This window comes from Schistocerca piceifrons, chromosome 4 (assembly GCF_021461385.2).
Source record: "Schistocerca piceifrons isolate TAMUIC-IGC-003096 chromosome 4, iqSchPice1.1, whole genome shotgun sequence".
NCBI classification, from domain to species: Eukaryota; Metazoa; Arthropoda; class Insecta; order Orthoptera; family Acrididae; genus Schistocerca; species Schistocerca piceifrons.
This window is the reverse complement of record NC_060141.1, coordinates 450165843-450181934: the sequence shown is the minus strand read 5'-3', so window position 1 is coordinate 450181934 and position 16092 is coordinate 450165843. Positions and strand designations below refer to the sequence as shown.

Here is a 16092-nt window from a genome sequence, read left to right as displayed (position 1 = left end):
AAAAATTCACAGGGGATATATCCGGTCTATATGGAGGTTGAGGGATGCCAAGTTGATTTTTGCAAGACATTCAACAACAACATTGCAATATGCGGCCGCGCATTATCGTTGTGCAACATCCAGACTGCTTCACGGAACTGTGGTCTTTTGTGCCTGATGTGGACTTGCAATGTTTCCAGGATATCCCTTTAGTACTGTCCAGTTACTGATGTGTGCAGGTATAACATGCTGGTAAACCATTCCTTGAATATCAAAGAATGGGATGACTATAACTTTCCCAGCGGAAGCAACAATTTTTGCTTTTTTGGGGATTGGTGATGGAGATTTCGACACTGAGCTTTGCTATTTGCTCTCAGAATCAAAATGATGGAGCCAAGTTTCATCAACAGTGATTACATTTGAAAGAAACTCTGGGTCCTCCTCTAACATCAACTTTAACTGCATGCAGACCTGCACACGAATGTCCTTTTGTTCGGGAGCCAACAGTCTTGGAACCCATCGCGAACAAACACTTGTCATGTCTAATTTTTCTGTCACCAACGAGCGGATGGTACCCAATGAAATGTTCAGTATTTCAGAAAGTGATCTTAAGGTAATTCGTCGATCCTCTCTCACAATTACAGCAGCATTGTTGATGTTTTCTTCCGTAAGATCACTAACTGAAGCAACGGGTCCTCCTTTCTTTGAAACTGGTTGTCTCCATTCTTTAAACATTTTAAACCATCTTCGAGCTGTGCTGTAGGGAAGAACAGACTTTCCACAGGCCTCCTGTAACATTTTATAGGCCTCAGCTTATGATCGGATGGGACGACAGTAGAATTTCAAAGCCTCATATTGTTCATCGCGTGTTACCTCCACTGCAGCGGTAGGCGATAGTGAACATGTCTGACCTTGCCTGCCTCTGACAGGCGGGAACCAGGATTCCCTACAATGAAACTACTACGGCGTGTTTGTTGCACATTAAGCTAACAGAATATCCTAAGATTAAATTTTAGATCGAGAAATTACGACCATAAAAATTATGATCATTCTTTATTGAACAGCCCTCGTAATTCTACGACATGGCTTCGCATTGGCGTGATTTTTTATGTTTCTTTGGTTTTCGTTCACGCAGATGGCTGACTGGTCGCGTGTGTAAGTTCCGATTCCTTTCTTCCGTTTTGCGTATTCAACAGAGCACGAGTTTCAATTACAGGCTTAGATTAAAGAACCGTGTGACAGTACAATTATTCATTCTAGATTTTTCTCAGTTTTAAGCTTGTTAAATACAGAGTTCTTGAATTCCGTTACTTTTACTCAATAACCGCTAACGTGTGCACAGTTGTTTCCTTGTGAGTGACAAGCTCACGATAATATCATTGTAAGGGTGACGGACATATCGTAGATAGCGTGCATGGGAAGGAGTTTTTCGTGTGCTCTCGCATAATTCAAGGTGCCGACCTCGACTGTAAATTACATATCCCTCGCTTGTACGTAATTTCATATCAAGAGAGGACCAAGAGCCTGTGTACGTAATTGCTTTTTTATTCTAACTTCGGCCATTTGAATTGTGCTAAAACCGCCTACTTCCCTGGCAACCGTTCTATTAGATTAGCAACAGAACAACTACAGCGTGTAAAAGTAGCGAGAGCGGAATAGTGCTAAAACTTCGTGAGGCGAAACTATGTCGGTGTTCAGGGCGCTCTCATGCGTTGTGAACGATGGAGATACTGTTGGCACACTGGCTGCAATGATTGACGAGTAGTAACGTACCTGCAGCACTCAAATAACTGGACGCTGACGTTAACCCGATATAGGGAGTAATTCTGATCATGCACTAGACGGTGGGTGGAAATTCACCGTTATAACTCATAGCGCTTCAATTGCTGACGAATATGCCTTCTGGCAGTTCATCTCGCAGCTGACAAAGAGAGTAAAACATGCGACATGGCTACGCCAGGGCATAAAGTCTTTGTGAATTTCATGCCATGTGTTCAGTTGGTCAGTAACTACGCCACACAGACATGCGCATGACCAATATACGCAGATGTCAGCATTTGGGAGAGGGCGTGTATTGAGCTCAAAGAAGCCGGTTGGAGAAATCGGCGAATCGCTCGAAATTTGAATAAGAGTGATACCACTATTCGAAGATGTTGGCAGATATTTTGGAACCATGGCTGAACATAGCGTCGAAAAGGAAGCTTTAGATCTAGAGAGAGACGACAAATGAGAGGACCGAGCAGTCGTTAGAGAGGCACTCAGAACTCCGGATCTTCTATCCTACGTGCAGCTGGTAGCTGAGTGACAAATAGGCGGCTCACACAAAGAGGGCTGAGCTCACGGTGGCCCTTCCACCGACCACCGTTGACCTCTGACCGGCAACAACCCCGTCTGCAGTGGTGTTGGGCACATTCGGCCTGGAATCTCATTGACTGGAATAGAATTCTCTTCAGTGATGAGTCCCGCTTGGAACTGAGCCCCGATGACCAACGAAGACGTGTCTGGAGACACCATGAACAGCTGCGGGATACTAACTTGACTGTCGCCAGCCATCCATCATAAGGCCAGACAACAAGGAGTGACAATCTAGGGTGCCATTTCATTTCATAAGGGGATCCCTTTGATAGTCACTACCGGTATCTTTGCAGAAATTCGGTACATCGACGATATTCTAGACCCCGTTTGGTTGCCTTTCATGGGAAGCCATTCTGGGTTTACGTATCAGCAATATGATGTCCGCCTGCACATGGCGAGAGTTTCTACAGCTTGTCTTCGTGCTTGCCAAACCCTACCTTGGCCAGCAAGGTCGCCAGATCACCACCCAATGGAGAACGTTTGGAGCACTATGGGCAGCGCCCTTCAACCATCTCTGGATTTTGACGCTCTAACGATCCAGTTCAACAGAATTTGGCACTATATCCCTCAGGAGGACATCCAACAACTACATCAATCAACCACAAGGCTAGTAACTGCTAGTGTAAGGGCCAGAGGTGGACGAACCCGTTATTGACTTGCTCAATTTGTGGAGCTCTTTCTCCTGAATAAAACATCCATTTTATTCAAAATGAATCATCTGTTTGTACGTAGATGTAGAGAGATCTGCCAATTTCCGTCCTAGTCCTATAATTCCTTCTTGGCGAGTCATTTCTCCGTCTTAGAGGGTATTTTGGATTTTATCGTAATTTATATTCTCTTATTTGTTTAGTGTTAAAATGTTCAATAGCTTTTGATCTCCCTTTAAGAAAATATATGACAAATTTTCCGAGATATCTTATGGGTAAAGGATCATCAGTATGGATTGAAACCGGCCATTACTATTAAATTATCTTCTGCTTAGCAATGAAGACTGATTTTTTAAATTATAACGTGTTAAGGGTTGTGGCTGTGCCTACATTCGAGGTCTTTCAACAAGACAACGCAAGAGTGTATTTTTCCCGTGCTGTCCTGACTTACCTCGGTACAGGAAGTATTCGCCTATTACCCTGACCACCACTTTCTCAGGCTCTCTCACGCCTTGAAAACATCCGGTGACCCATTGCTGAGAGAGTGGCGCCCTACCACCCTCCAGTCACTACGATAATGAACTCTGGCATACAACTGAAGAAGCGTGGACTTACGTACCCGAGTCTGTCATCAAAGCTCAGTTCGACTCGACCCCCAGCCAGGTCAGAGACGTTGTTGTCGCTAGAACTGACAGCTATGTGTGCGATACTTCTCACTCTCCATGGATCCAAATCACCGACAGCTTAATAATGTACCTTACCCATTACACTATACTTGCCCTAGACCCGCTGCTTCGCTTGTGCAGACTGAATGGTATGCACAGATTTTTTGAATGTTTTATTCTGTGGAGCTTTTATGTTATTCAAGTTTAAATATCTTCACACTAATTAAGGCCAAAGAAACACGTTCTCTTACGAAAGAAATTCTGACGAAAAAGCGCTTCTGGTAGCTGGAGTCGAAAGTGTCTTAATCCTGCTTTTTGAGTACTTATAGATATATTTCCAGAGACACTTTCATCCCCTAACACATATTTCTTTAAAGTCAACTACAAGTTTTTATAGATTTAGCTTTAAAAATTAAAAGGTAATTGAAAAGCATTTGGTTACTTCTAGCCTAGAGGCCAAACACCAGTTTTGGCAGATATTTAGTTTCAAAAATAATTTCGTACTGCAATGCCTTCATATTAATTTTCATTCCCTATTTCACCCCTCAGGGGTTGAATTTACTGAAACATTGAAAAACGTGCTTTTTTTGGTATTTCTAACACAGAAGGTAAGTTCCTTCTTCATAGATCTAGCTTTATTACTATTTTAAGAATGAATTATTTCTAAAAAAGTCATCTACAATTTCGCCCCCTTAGTGGTTAAATTTACAAAAGTACTGAATAACGGTCAGTCAGTCAGTCACATTTCCTGTTGTATACAGAGATACGTAAATAAGTAACAGTTCCTTATTTTCTGTTATTATTGGTGCAGCAATATTGCTCTCCAGGAATGAGATAGATAATCAAATGGTAATTACCACAAGAAGAAACTAAGACGGTACAACAATATGCACTACCCTACCCGGATGAAATGCATTGAATGGCATTTAGGCCGGAGTGGTCGAGCGGTTCTAGGCGCTACAGTCTGGAACCGCGTGACCGTTTCGGTCGCAGGTTCGAATCCTGCCTCCGGCATGGATGTGAGTGATGTCCTTAGGTTAGTTAGGTTTAAGTAGTTCTACGTCGTAGGGATGTGATGACCACAGCAGTTAAGTCCATAGTGCTCAGAGCCATTTGAACCAATTTTGAATGGCATTTAGAGTGATGGGTTACTGTAAGACAGCAAGCACTTTGTCACGTTATGATTTGCAAAGTGCTGCAAAGACAGGCAACTTCCTTCAAATGCTCATAAATGTAAAATTATGTAATTCACAAAAGTTAAATGCCTAGAATACTATGGCAATAACATCAATGAAAGACTTTCACAATCAGTCATCTCCTGCTAATATCTGTGTGTAAGAATTGGGGATGGAAGGATCATATACGTTCAGTCGTAGGTAAGGCAGGTGCCAAAGAACTGATTTATTGGAAAACTGCGTTAAGTCTGTAAGGGATAACACCTAAAAGTTCGTGCGGCACATCCCAGAATAATGCTTTGTTGTACACCAAGTAAGACCAACAGATATAGGGCGTATACAAGGATAGCATGAATGGCGACAGGTTCATTTCAGCCGCGGGAGAGCGTTACGGAACCCCGAAGTACCCAGACTGACAGAATTAAACTACGCCACGAAGTTCAAAAATTAGTATTTAGCGAGGAATGTTGGGACTCAGTACAGCCCCCAACTTATCGTTCCTGTAGGGACTAAGAAGACTGATTCGTTACAACACCCGCAAAGGCATTTAAGCACTTATCCTTCTACTGTTTCTATGCAGAGGAGCAGGAAGAAACTCTGACACATGGTACACGGTGGTTTACAGAGTCTGAATGTAAATGTAGACACACTTTCAGTCTTAATCTCACAAAGAATCACATTACGCATTTTTAAGGAAGGGATAGTGCACAGAGTACACTAAAGGCCTCTATGAGGGGGGGTCTTATCTGATGACATGATAAAAGAAGGAACAGTAGTCGACAGAATGCATTTAATTTAGCAAAGCTTTGGACGACAGAAGGGATAGATTACTTTGTTGCAGAACTTATAAAACCATTGGGGGAAATGGCAACAAAAGACTATTCACGTTCGTGTGTAGAACGCATCAGATTGGTGATTAACCATCTGACTTTCGGGAACGTTGACGTTGAAACCTGTCGTAAAAAGTTCGAGCAATATCCTAGAATGCGAGAGCACTGTGGCCGGAATCGGTTCTAGCGGTGCAAACACGGCTAAGCAGGAATATCGTGCTACCCTGTGACAGTGTCAACACATTTGTCTGTCTACTTGTGTGCACTGCAGGCAACTCATTCCTGCTCCAACATTCGTTGCTTACAGACATGTATATTAATGAGGAGAAGTTGGATAAACTACCTTTATATGGTGAATGTAAAAGAAATGTCGTATGAAGAGTACAGCGGCATAAGGCTATCTATCAGCGACGCCATTGTCCGAAGCCCGAAGCAATTGTACGAATTATTAAGACGCTAGTGCGGACAGGCTACTTGAACGTCAAAAAGAGAATGAGAAAGAAGACTGCTACTGACAGAGAACACGAAGAACCTTTTTTGGCTACGACACTTATGAATTCACACAGTCGTACGAGACATATTACGAAAGAATTTGGAATCAACTAGACGAGTGTCTTTCGCACCTTGCACCGACAGCATTTCCATTCCTATCATCTGTCACTATTTCATTCACTCGACAGTCGTAATTTCGAATGTCGTACATAATTCTTTTGCTTTTCCCTTCAGCAACTGAGAGACGATCGTACGTTTTCCCAACCTGTGCTCTTTAGCGATGAAGCAAAGTTTATTAACCACGTTAATGTAAATCTTCATAACATGAACTACTGTGTAGCCTAAAACCCACACTGGTTTCGTCAGGTGCAACATCAAAGGCCATGGAGCGCAACGTATGGTGCATCATCACAGGAAATTTCATTGGTGGACCTTACTTGATCTCAGGCTTTCTAACTGGACATTCGTACGAAAACTTTCTGACCAACATTCTACCGTTTCTTCTAGAACAGGTACCACTGGATATTCAGCAGTGTATGTGCCTGCAACACGACGGTTGTCCAGGTCACTCGTCCCTTGTTGGAACGCAAATGCTGAATGAGAGCTTTCCTGGATGTTGGATGTGTCGAGATTCTGTTGTCGATCGGCCAACAAGGTCCCCCGATTAGACTCCTCTTGATTTCTTTCATTGAGTAGCCCTCAAAGATGCAGTATATGACGAAGCCCCAGCCACGCGCCGGCCAGTGTGGCCGAGCGGTTCTAGGCGCTTCAGTTTGGAACTGCGAGACCGCTACGGCCGCAGGTTCGAATCCTGCCTCGGGCATGGATGTGTGTGATGTCCTTAGGTTAGTTAGGTTTAAGTAGTTGTAAGTTCTAGGGGACTGATGACCTCAGATGCTAAGTCCCATAGTGCTCAGAGCCATTTGAACCAACCCAGCTATGCCAGACGATATGTGTCGTCAAATCCCCAGTGCATGACACTGCACACGTGCCTTTCAGTCCACGATCAACAGTTCGAACAAATGCTTAAATGAACGATATTTATTTAAGATAAAATTTACGTTATATGATATGGTTCGTTGCCAAATCATTGTTAGTAATTTTTTTATTTCATTTTCGTATGTACAAACTTCCATTGCAATGTCAATAGGTCGACAGCGTGTATTGCGCGTAGCTTGTAACACTGTCATTACACTCCCACGTTCAGCAGAAGAATATTTATATTGCGGTGTAAAGGTGGTCACCAATGTATTTTTATAAAATGTAGAGACAGTTGTCTAAAGCACATAGGTACAGGAAAAGATAGGCCTGATCTTCCTTCTAACATTTATTTTTGAAGAATTGAGATTTCATTTCCCTGTTTCAGCTTTCGTAAATATTGGAGGATACACAAATGTGAAATAGTTCTCCTAAGCCCTTTGTGGCACTCTACATTCTAGCCCATGTCGTATTTTCATATACGACATTCGCAGGTGAAACTGCATCTAGGTCATAAGTTGGTTCAAGGTGAAATAACGCTTTATCGTCGCAGCTCAGGCCTACCTTACGGTAAAGAAGTACACAGCCCGGTCCGAGACGCCTCTTGGCAGTGTTTGCACCGCAAATGCCGTTTCCGGCCACAGCCTTCTCACATTCTAGGACATTCCGCGAATTTTGTTACAACAGGTTTCAACGTCAACATTAACAAGCGCTACATGATTGCAAATGTCTTCTCAAAAGCTATAGGATGCAGTTACAGAAAGCACACGCTTCTATTTAAGAAAACGTACCTACTTAGGTATCTCCATTGATACCAGAGCTAAAAACATTAACCAAACAAAAATATACCTGCTCATCGGCGCTCTAACATTTGTAGAAAAACTGCGTTGCGATATGTGGAACAGTTCGAGAAATAAAAGGGGTGTTATGTCTTACGAGACTTATCCTGTAATAAGAATGGAAGAAAAAGCACTAAGTGCTTGGACTAAAAAGATTGTAATACGGGCAAGTAGTCTTTTACCGCTTCTGTTGAATCTACTGGTATACATCGATGAAGCAATGACGGAAATAAAAGACATTTTCAAGAGTGGAATTAAAATCCAAGGTGAAAGTATGTCAGTGATTAGATTCGCCCATGCAATCGTCATCCTCAGTAAAAGTGAAGAAGAATTACACGATCTGTTGAACGGGATGACTAGCCTAATGAGTACAGAGTACGTAGTGAGAGTTAGTCGAAGAAAGACGAAAACAGTGAGACTTAGCAGTAATAAGAACAACGAGAAACTTAACGTCAGAACTGCGGATCACGGAGTAGACTAACTAAAGGAATTCTGCTACTTAGGCACCAAAATAATCCATGATGGAAGGAGAGAAAAGGACAATAGCACCGGCAAAAGGGTCATTCTTGCCCAAGATAAGTCTACTAGTATTAAACATAGGCCTTAATTTGAGGAAGAAATTTCAGGGAATTTACGCTTTGAGCACAGCGTTGAATGGTAGTGGAACATAGAATGTGGGTGAACCGGAGCAGAAGAGAATCGAAGTGTTTGAATTGTGGCGCTACAGAACAATGAAAATTATGTGGACTGATAAGGTATAGAATGAGGAGGTTTTACGGAGGATCAGCGAGGACAGGAATATATGGGAAACAGTGACAAGAAGAGGACAAGATGATAGGACATACGTTAACACGTCAGGGATTAACTTTCATTGTACTAGAGGGAGTTATACAGGGTAAAAACTGTATAGGGAGACAGAGATTGGAATACATCTAACAAATAACCGAGGACATAGGCTGCAGTTGCTGCTCTGAGATGAAAAGCTTACACAGGAGAGGAATTCATGGCGGGCCGCATCATACCAGTCGCTAGTGACAAAAAAAAAGAAAAAAAGGAAATGAGTCGTTGTTTTAACTTAAAAGCAAAAGTGTTGGCCTATTTTTCAGTATTTACTTAATATTGTCTTCAGAAATTACCTTCTGGAGCGGCGCGACTAAGTTAATTGGCTCTGAGCACTATGGGGCTCAAATGGCTCTGAGCACTATGGGACTTAACATCTTAGGTTATCAGTCCCCTAGAACTTAGAACTACTTAAACCTAAATAACCTAAGGACATCACACAACACCCAGCCATCACGAGGCAGAGAAAATCCCTGGCCCCGCCGGGAATCGAACCCGGGAACCCGGGAGCACTATGGGACTTAACTTCTGAGGTCATCAGTCCCCTAGAACTTAGAACTACTTAAACCTAACTAACCTAAGGACATCACACACATCCATGCCCGAGGCAGGATTCGAACCTGCGACCGTAGCGGTCGCTCGGCTCCAGACTGTAGCGCCTAGAACCGCACGGCCACTACGGCCGGCGACTAAGTTAATTTATTCCAGCAGGAGCGGATTGTAATACTATAGTGTGAAGCAGATAACTGCACATCTCACAGAAATCTCTTTAAGGAACTTGGAATTATTATACTCACTTTCCCGTGCATTTACTCCTAATGATTTTTGTTGCTTGTAATAAAAATTGGTTTCACCTGCTCTCATATCTGCACAATCAGAATACAAGACAGAACAACAATTTCCACGTACTTTGCCTTCATGAGCAGGATTCATTGTGGAGTTATGTAAAGGTATTTTACAGATTCCCATGTTGCATAAAATAAGCGATTCAAATGAAAATCAAACATACCTCATTAACCACTTCTTCTACAAGTTTTCTGATTGTATTAATCTGGGTATAAGAAAAAACTTGTCAATTACAAGGCAAGTATCTGTGTTCATGGTGATATCGCTCTCTAAATAGTAGCGTGTTCTAAATTGGCTGAGTAGTTAAAAATATAGAAATCTACTTTGTTTCGAAAATACAAAGTAATTAAGTAAATATTAAGATTCCAACACAATATTTATCTGAGGATCAGAACTGTTTGGAAGAAACCCAAGATGAAAGAGATATACACTATGTAGTCACATTAATGTGATCACCCTTGAAACACCTGAATAATCAGCGCGGACGGCTGCGAGACGTGCAGCGAGGGAGGCAGTGAGGTTCTGGAAGTCACCGACAGGGCCGTGGAATCACACTGAGTCCAGTGCCGTGGCCTTCTGCGCTAGGTATCTTGGCTGAGCGTCCCTGACGTGAACAGGCAAATCGAGGTGGTTCCACATATAGCCGATCAGGTATAAATCCGAGGAGTTTGGTGGGCATGGCAGTACGGTACACTCACCCTTGCGTTCTTCGAACAACGTACGTACACTGCGAGCCGCTGGCCGGTATGGCCAAGCGGTTCTAGGCGCTTTAGTCTGGAACTGCGCGGCCGCTGCGGTCGCAGGTTCGAATCCTGCCTCGGGCATGGATGTGTGTGATGTCCTTAGGTTAGTTAGGTTTAAGTAGTTCTACGTTCTAGGGAACTGATGACCTCAGATGTTAAGTCTCATAGTGCTCAGAGCCATTTGAACCATTTTGAACACTGCGAGCTGTTGACACGTTGCGTTGCCATACTGGTAGATGCCATCGTGTTGATTACGAACAAACTACATATAGGAGTGTGCGTGGTTTCCAAGGAGGCATAGTTTTGTTGATCCACTGTGCCTTCCGGAATGACGAGGTCCCCCAGAAGTGCCACGAAAACATTCCCAGACCATAACAGCTGAAAGCACGAGTTTACCAACCAGGCGCCTGTTGGGGAACCCCACACACAGTAACGTTCGCTGAACGGTCCTTGCCGAGACTCCGTTGGTAGCCCCTTGGTTCATCTGGCGGTCGGTTAGTCAACAGTTGCACATACTTTAGCAAAAGACAATTTTGTTTTTTATCCCAAACCTGTTTCACTGCAGTTGCAGCATATCAGTGTTTTTTTATTATTTTATGGATTTTCATCACATAGTGTGGTTTTCCTGCTATTTTATGTTTTTACAGTGTCTGGCTTCTTTTACGGTTTGTCATGCTTTCTTTTTTCTCATCTTCTTCACTGTGGAGTTCTGTGTATTGAGCTGTCACTGTCACTGTTTCACTGAATGATGCTGTATCTGACAAACAGTAAAAGAAAACAGACACTGTAGAAACATAATGCAGGAGGAAAACCACGCCATGCGGTAAAAAGCCATTAAATAAAAAAAACCACTTATGATGCTGCAACTGCAGTGAAACATGTTTGGGATACAAAAACAAAATTGTGTTTTGCTAAAGGCGGACCCCATCCAAAAACATGTATTGTTAAAGCAAACACAGACAAAAGAGCTTCAGCTTCAAGTTGCACATCTATTTGCCCCGCAGTCATCTTCGCAGCCGCCGTTCAGCCCTGTCATCTATGGCCCATGAAGCTTCCCAACTGCTTCCCCGACGGTTTCTAATAGCCCCATTTGATACGCACGGTATACTTTAAGCATGTCGACGCGCTAACAGTTCCAGATATGATTCCACCCTTGGCCTGAAAGCCAAAGATCATGTCGTTTCGGACGTCACAAGAAACGCTCCCGTTTCTGTGTTACGACAACGACTGCACTGTTTTCCGCATCCTACCGACACGTTTTATGTACCACCCACTGCTAGTGCTACCACCTGCTGTCCGTGAGTGGTTACTGTACGTTGACGTCGAACGCAGGTGGTGGTCACTTTACTGTGACTTAATCGTGTAATAAAGTCAGCGTGTAGAATACAATATAGAAAGACATTAATCAGATATTTGTGGCAAGAAATGGTGTACATTCAGGAGAAATAGTTGCTACTTTAATGAGAAGAAGCTTGAAGAGCTACGAGCTTAAGTGAATGGACGCCCTTGGCAGAAGCTGATACGGCTGCTAATCTGCCCTTTGCGGTTCTCTGGGCTTTATCGCATTTAGGAACGTCGACATAGAAGAATTGTGGGAAACTCTTTACACAAGAGTTGTGTTTCACGTGATAAGGCACTTAGGATAAATTATTATGACACAGAAGCAAAACTTTCTCGAATGAAGAGGTTGTTCATACCATTGACAGTGAGAATAACTACGGTACTTACTCCAAGGAAATAAATAGAGAACTGTGGCAGTCGGATAATAGGGTGTTGGTTTGAAAAGAAAGGAAAAGTACTGGAATCAAATACAAAAATAGCCCGCTTTGTGTGAAAGTGAATGAATAACGTCACGCATGCAATTTCACTAACACAGCTGGGAAAAAAGAAGAAGTATTCGTCCAATTAACGTTTACCACGAAATTGACCGGAAAGGGAAATCACCGAATATGTCGTGCTGTTGGGAGCTGGCGTGACCAGATGTGGAAAATGGATAACATCTCTACGCCTACACTGAGCTGGGAAGATACGGGTCCGCAGACTGTGCGGTAAGTGGACCATGAAACTACATGGCTCCCCTCAATCCAAGCAAGAATTTCGACTGGCCCGTGTCAGTTGATTGCTCTGAGATTTAACGTTCGATAACACATGCAAAATATGACACGAAAGCTGTGTAGCGGGGACCCGACAGATTACGGACCCATTAACCCAACACAGTGGAATTTACGTCCCTGCCGGATAAAACCGGTAATCGCGAGTCCTAGAGGTCAATTAGAGGCTTTCGAGTTGAGGACGCCCTTACTCGTGCTTCACGTTCAGCATGCAAAGAGACGTTTCCATTTGTTTGGTTCGCGCGGCGTAGCACATTCGAGTGCTCAACAGTAAGCGGTGTTGTGTGAAGCTGTGCTAACGACAGGGTCCTTTAAGTGATAGACATAGGTTAATGTGAAACTGAGGTAGATCTCTTATTGATAAGGAGAAAGTGGCTATATAGTCACTCAGTATGACCGATTCTAATCAATTTTGGTTCAGCCATGTTTTTTAAAACTGTCTTTAGGTTGCTGGAGGTATTACATTATTTTTCTGATGAATTTTTGATTTGTCTTTTGAATGTGGAAAAAACACTACTGTTCAGAAAAAGAGCTGTACCATGATGGCAGAACCAACCAAAACGGTGTTAATAACATAATTAAGGGGTTAATATTCCAAATAAGTGACTGAAGACTACTTTGTTGGCACACTCAGCTGTGTGTGGTGCCCACGGCTGTCTTCAGAAATTTATCACAGAGGCGGCAAGATTCTTAAACTGTCATTTTTAATACGTCATTCGGTGTATATGACAAACAGTCATGCACCAAGAATAAAGATTGCCAAGGTAAATCAAGTCTTATTCTGAGGAACGGTTTTGTAGAATTCGTCTTTATTTATTTGAAGTGATGTTAGTTTGACACCGAAATGGCAAGCATATTTCATTAACACATGTAAAGTGGTTACTACTCTTAATATGAATAAGTATGCCGTATCTCTGATTTTACCATGGAAATGACATCTTCATATGATTAAATCCAATATATCCATTTGGTTGGGAAATGTAGACAAAAAATGTTCACTAAAGTTATTTTTATTCGTGTATCAAGAGTTCTAGGTTGACAATGAACATAAGAAATCCAAATCAGAAAAAAAATCACACTCACAGAAAACAGTTGGATATCAGCAAAAATAAGCATAAAAATGCCTTTTAGTAATTTTCCTCAAAATAGAAAAACAAGAAGTTCTGACGCCATCTGCAACACTTTTGCTCAGGAAAATTAACGTCTGATGATGTAAATTAATTTGTTGCATTATTTCACGACACACATTTTTCAATTTTGACCAGAGTGACTCAAGTTGTACAAAATGTGTTGTGAAAGCTACTTTTTTGGATCGTTTGTTTGCAGAGGAACCCAAAGCAACCTTGAAATTATACGAGAGAACTGATTCTTAACGGCCAAGAATTGAATAAAGATGTTCCCAGACTCCCCAATTTGACATGTTATTGTGTCTCAATGCTAATGGAACTACAGAAATTATACCTCTACCACTGGATGTTGCTCTGTGTTCCACCGCAAAGAAATTGAGAAAGTCCTAATTCCGGAGACTACATCTTTTCGACTTAGCAGTTCCGCACATTTTTCCTCCCTTTTATAGATATGTAAAAATACTGCTATGATTAAATTTTGCAGTAGGGGAAGCAGATGTCCTTTAGGGATATAGTGATGGATGTTGGGCTGTGTACTGCATGTTGGTCTGTAGCGGGGGAATGGTGTCGGGATCCCAGCGCTATGTTGTTGGAGCTGCCCCTTTCCACAGCTTGTAATGGTTTTCCCTGATTCTCTCTATTGTGAGATCTGTCAAATCTCAAACATGAGCTTGATGTATTGGAAGCCAGTGATTCCAGTCAAATTCTGCGGCCTTTGGAAACTAATGTGTAAAATCGAATAAACCCAGCTTGGCGACACATACTTCGTCATGATCATGCGTTAGGTTCACGGTTGATCAAGTGAAACAACTCTGAAATACTTTTTCTCGCCTCTCATTGGCTGTCTAGAACAAGAGACTACCAGTTGAACAAATTTCACATATATAAACTATCACGGAACCCATAAAAAATTATTTTAATAGACATTCCTGCGAGCCACACAGCTCATGAAATTTGCAGCGATCCACAATACAGTCAAGATGAGAGCTACCAATGCGATATCTTCTGTGTAAGGGTTACAACTACATGGGGACGGTAAACGAGTGTATAAAATGGTAGTGACGTGTGCCTGATGTGTGCACGTCCAAATCACGTAAAATGCCTGGCTATTAAAACCAGCTCCCATCGTCACGTTTCCGACAGCGTAGATGTTGTAGGTTCACTGAGGGCTGCACAAGGAAGCATCAGACTGACAATCAGGGATCCCGTTTGGGGAACAGTCAGCAGAGTGTCACGTTCGCCTTGACCACAGGACGTTGACGAACCCGCCTCCGTCCCACGCAAACTTCCTTTCTAGTTTACAGCTTCACAATCAAACATGCCCATACCATACAAAGACTGATGTAGCTTCAATATTTCCCGTCGTGTTCTGAGTTCTAAGTATGCAGCTTGATTTTCTTTGTCGTACTGATCGGGTATGATTGCGAGAAACCGGTGCCGAAATATATATTTCAGAAGACATACGAGGTTATTATTTTCTCCCAGAATAGCAGATATAGTGTCTTTGTATAATCAGCACCCATAACCATTCACGATCACACAAAATTTTCCTGTACTGGGAACATTTTATTATTTCTTATTTTTGATTGCGCTTTTCGTCAAGCTGCCATCATGGGATCAAATTCTTTAAAAGATTAATAAAACATACACTGTGGCGACAAAAGCCATGCGACAGTGATGTGGACAAATATAGATAGCGGTATTTGTTGCGAACGCTAGGTATAAAACGACAGTGCATTTGAGGAGCTGTCACTTATATTTAGGTGATTCACGTGAAAAGATTTCCTACGTGATTTATACCTGCACGACTGGAAATAACAGGTTCGCAGGAGAGCTTCTGTAAAGTTTGGAAGGTAGGAGACGAGGTACTGGCAGAAGTACAGCTGTGGGTACCGGGCGTGAGTCGTGCTTCGGTAGCTCAGATGGTAGAGCACTTGCCCGCGAAAGGCAAAGGTCCCGAGTTCGAGTCTCGGTCGGACACACAGTTTTAATCTCCCAGGAAGATTCATATCAGCGCACACTCCACTGCAGAGTGAAAATCTCATTCTGGAAACATCCCCCAGGCTGTGGCTAAGCCATGTCTCCGCAATATCCTTTCTTTCAGGAGTGCTAGTTCTGCAAGGTTCGCAGGAGAGCTTCTGTAAAGTTTGGAAGGTAGGAGACGAGGTACTGGCAGAAGTAATGCTGTGTGTACCGGGCGTGAGTCGTGCTTCGGTAGCTCAGATGATAGAGCACTTGCCCACGAAAGGCAAAGGTCCCGAGTTCGAGTCTCGGTCGGGCACACAGTTTTAATCTGCCAGGAAGTTTCATAACAGACTTTGAGTAGTAATTGGAGCTAGACGCATCCGACATTCCACTTCGAAAATAGTAAGGGAATTCAATATACCGAGCTCCACAGTGTCATGAATACGGCGTCAGCCATAGTAGAATAAACAAAGGTTGCACTTGATGCTCTTGACAAAGAT

The 16092-nt window shown here is 42.6% G+C and overlaps 1 protein-coding gene across 3 annotated transcripts in view; it reads right to left on the bottom strand.

Annotated features, from left to right (window-relative positions):
• LOC124795068 (neural cell adhesion molecule 2) overlaps positions 1–16092 on the bottom strand; it is a 631935-nt gene that overhangs the window by 96998 nt on the left and 518845 nt on the right. The gene's annotated exons all lie outside the window — the stretch shown is intronic.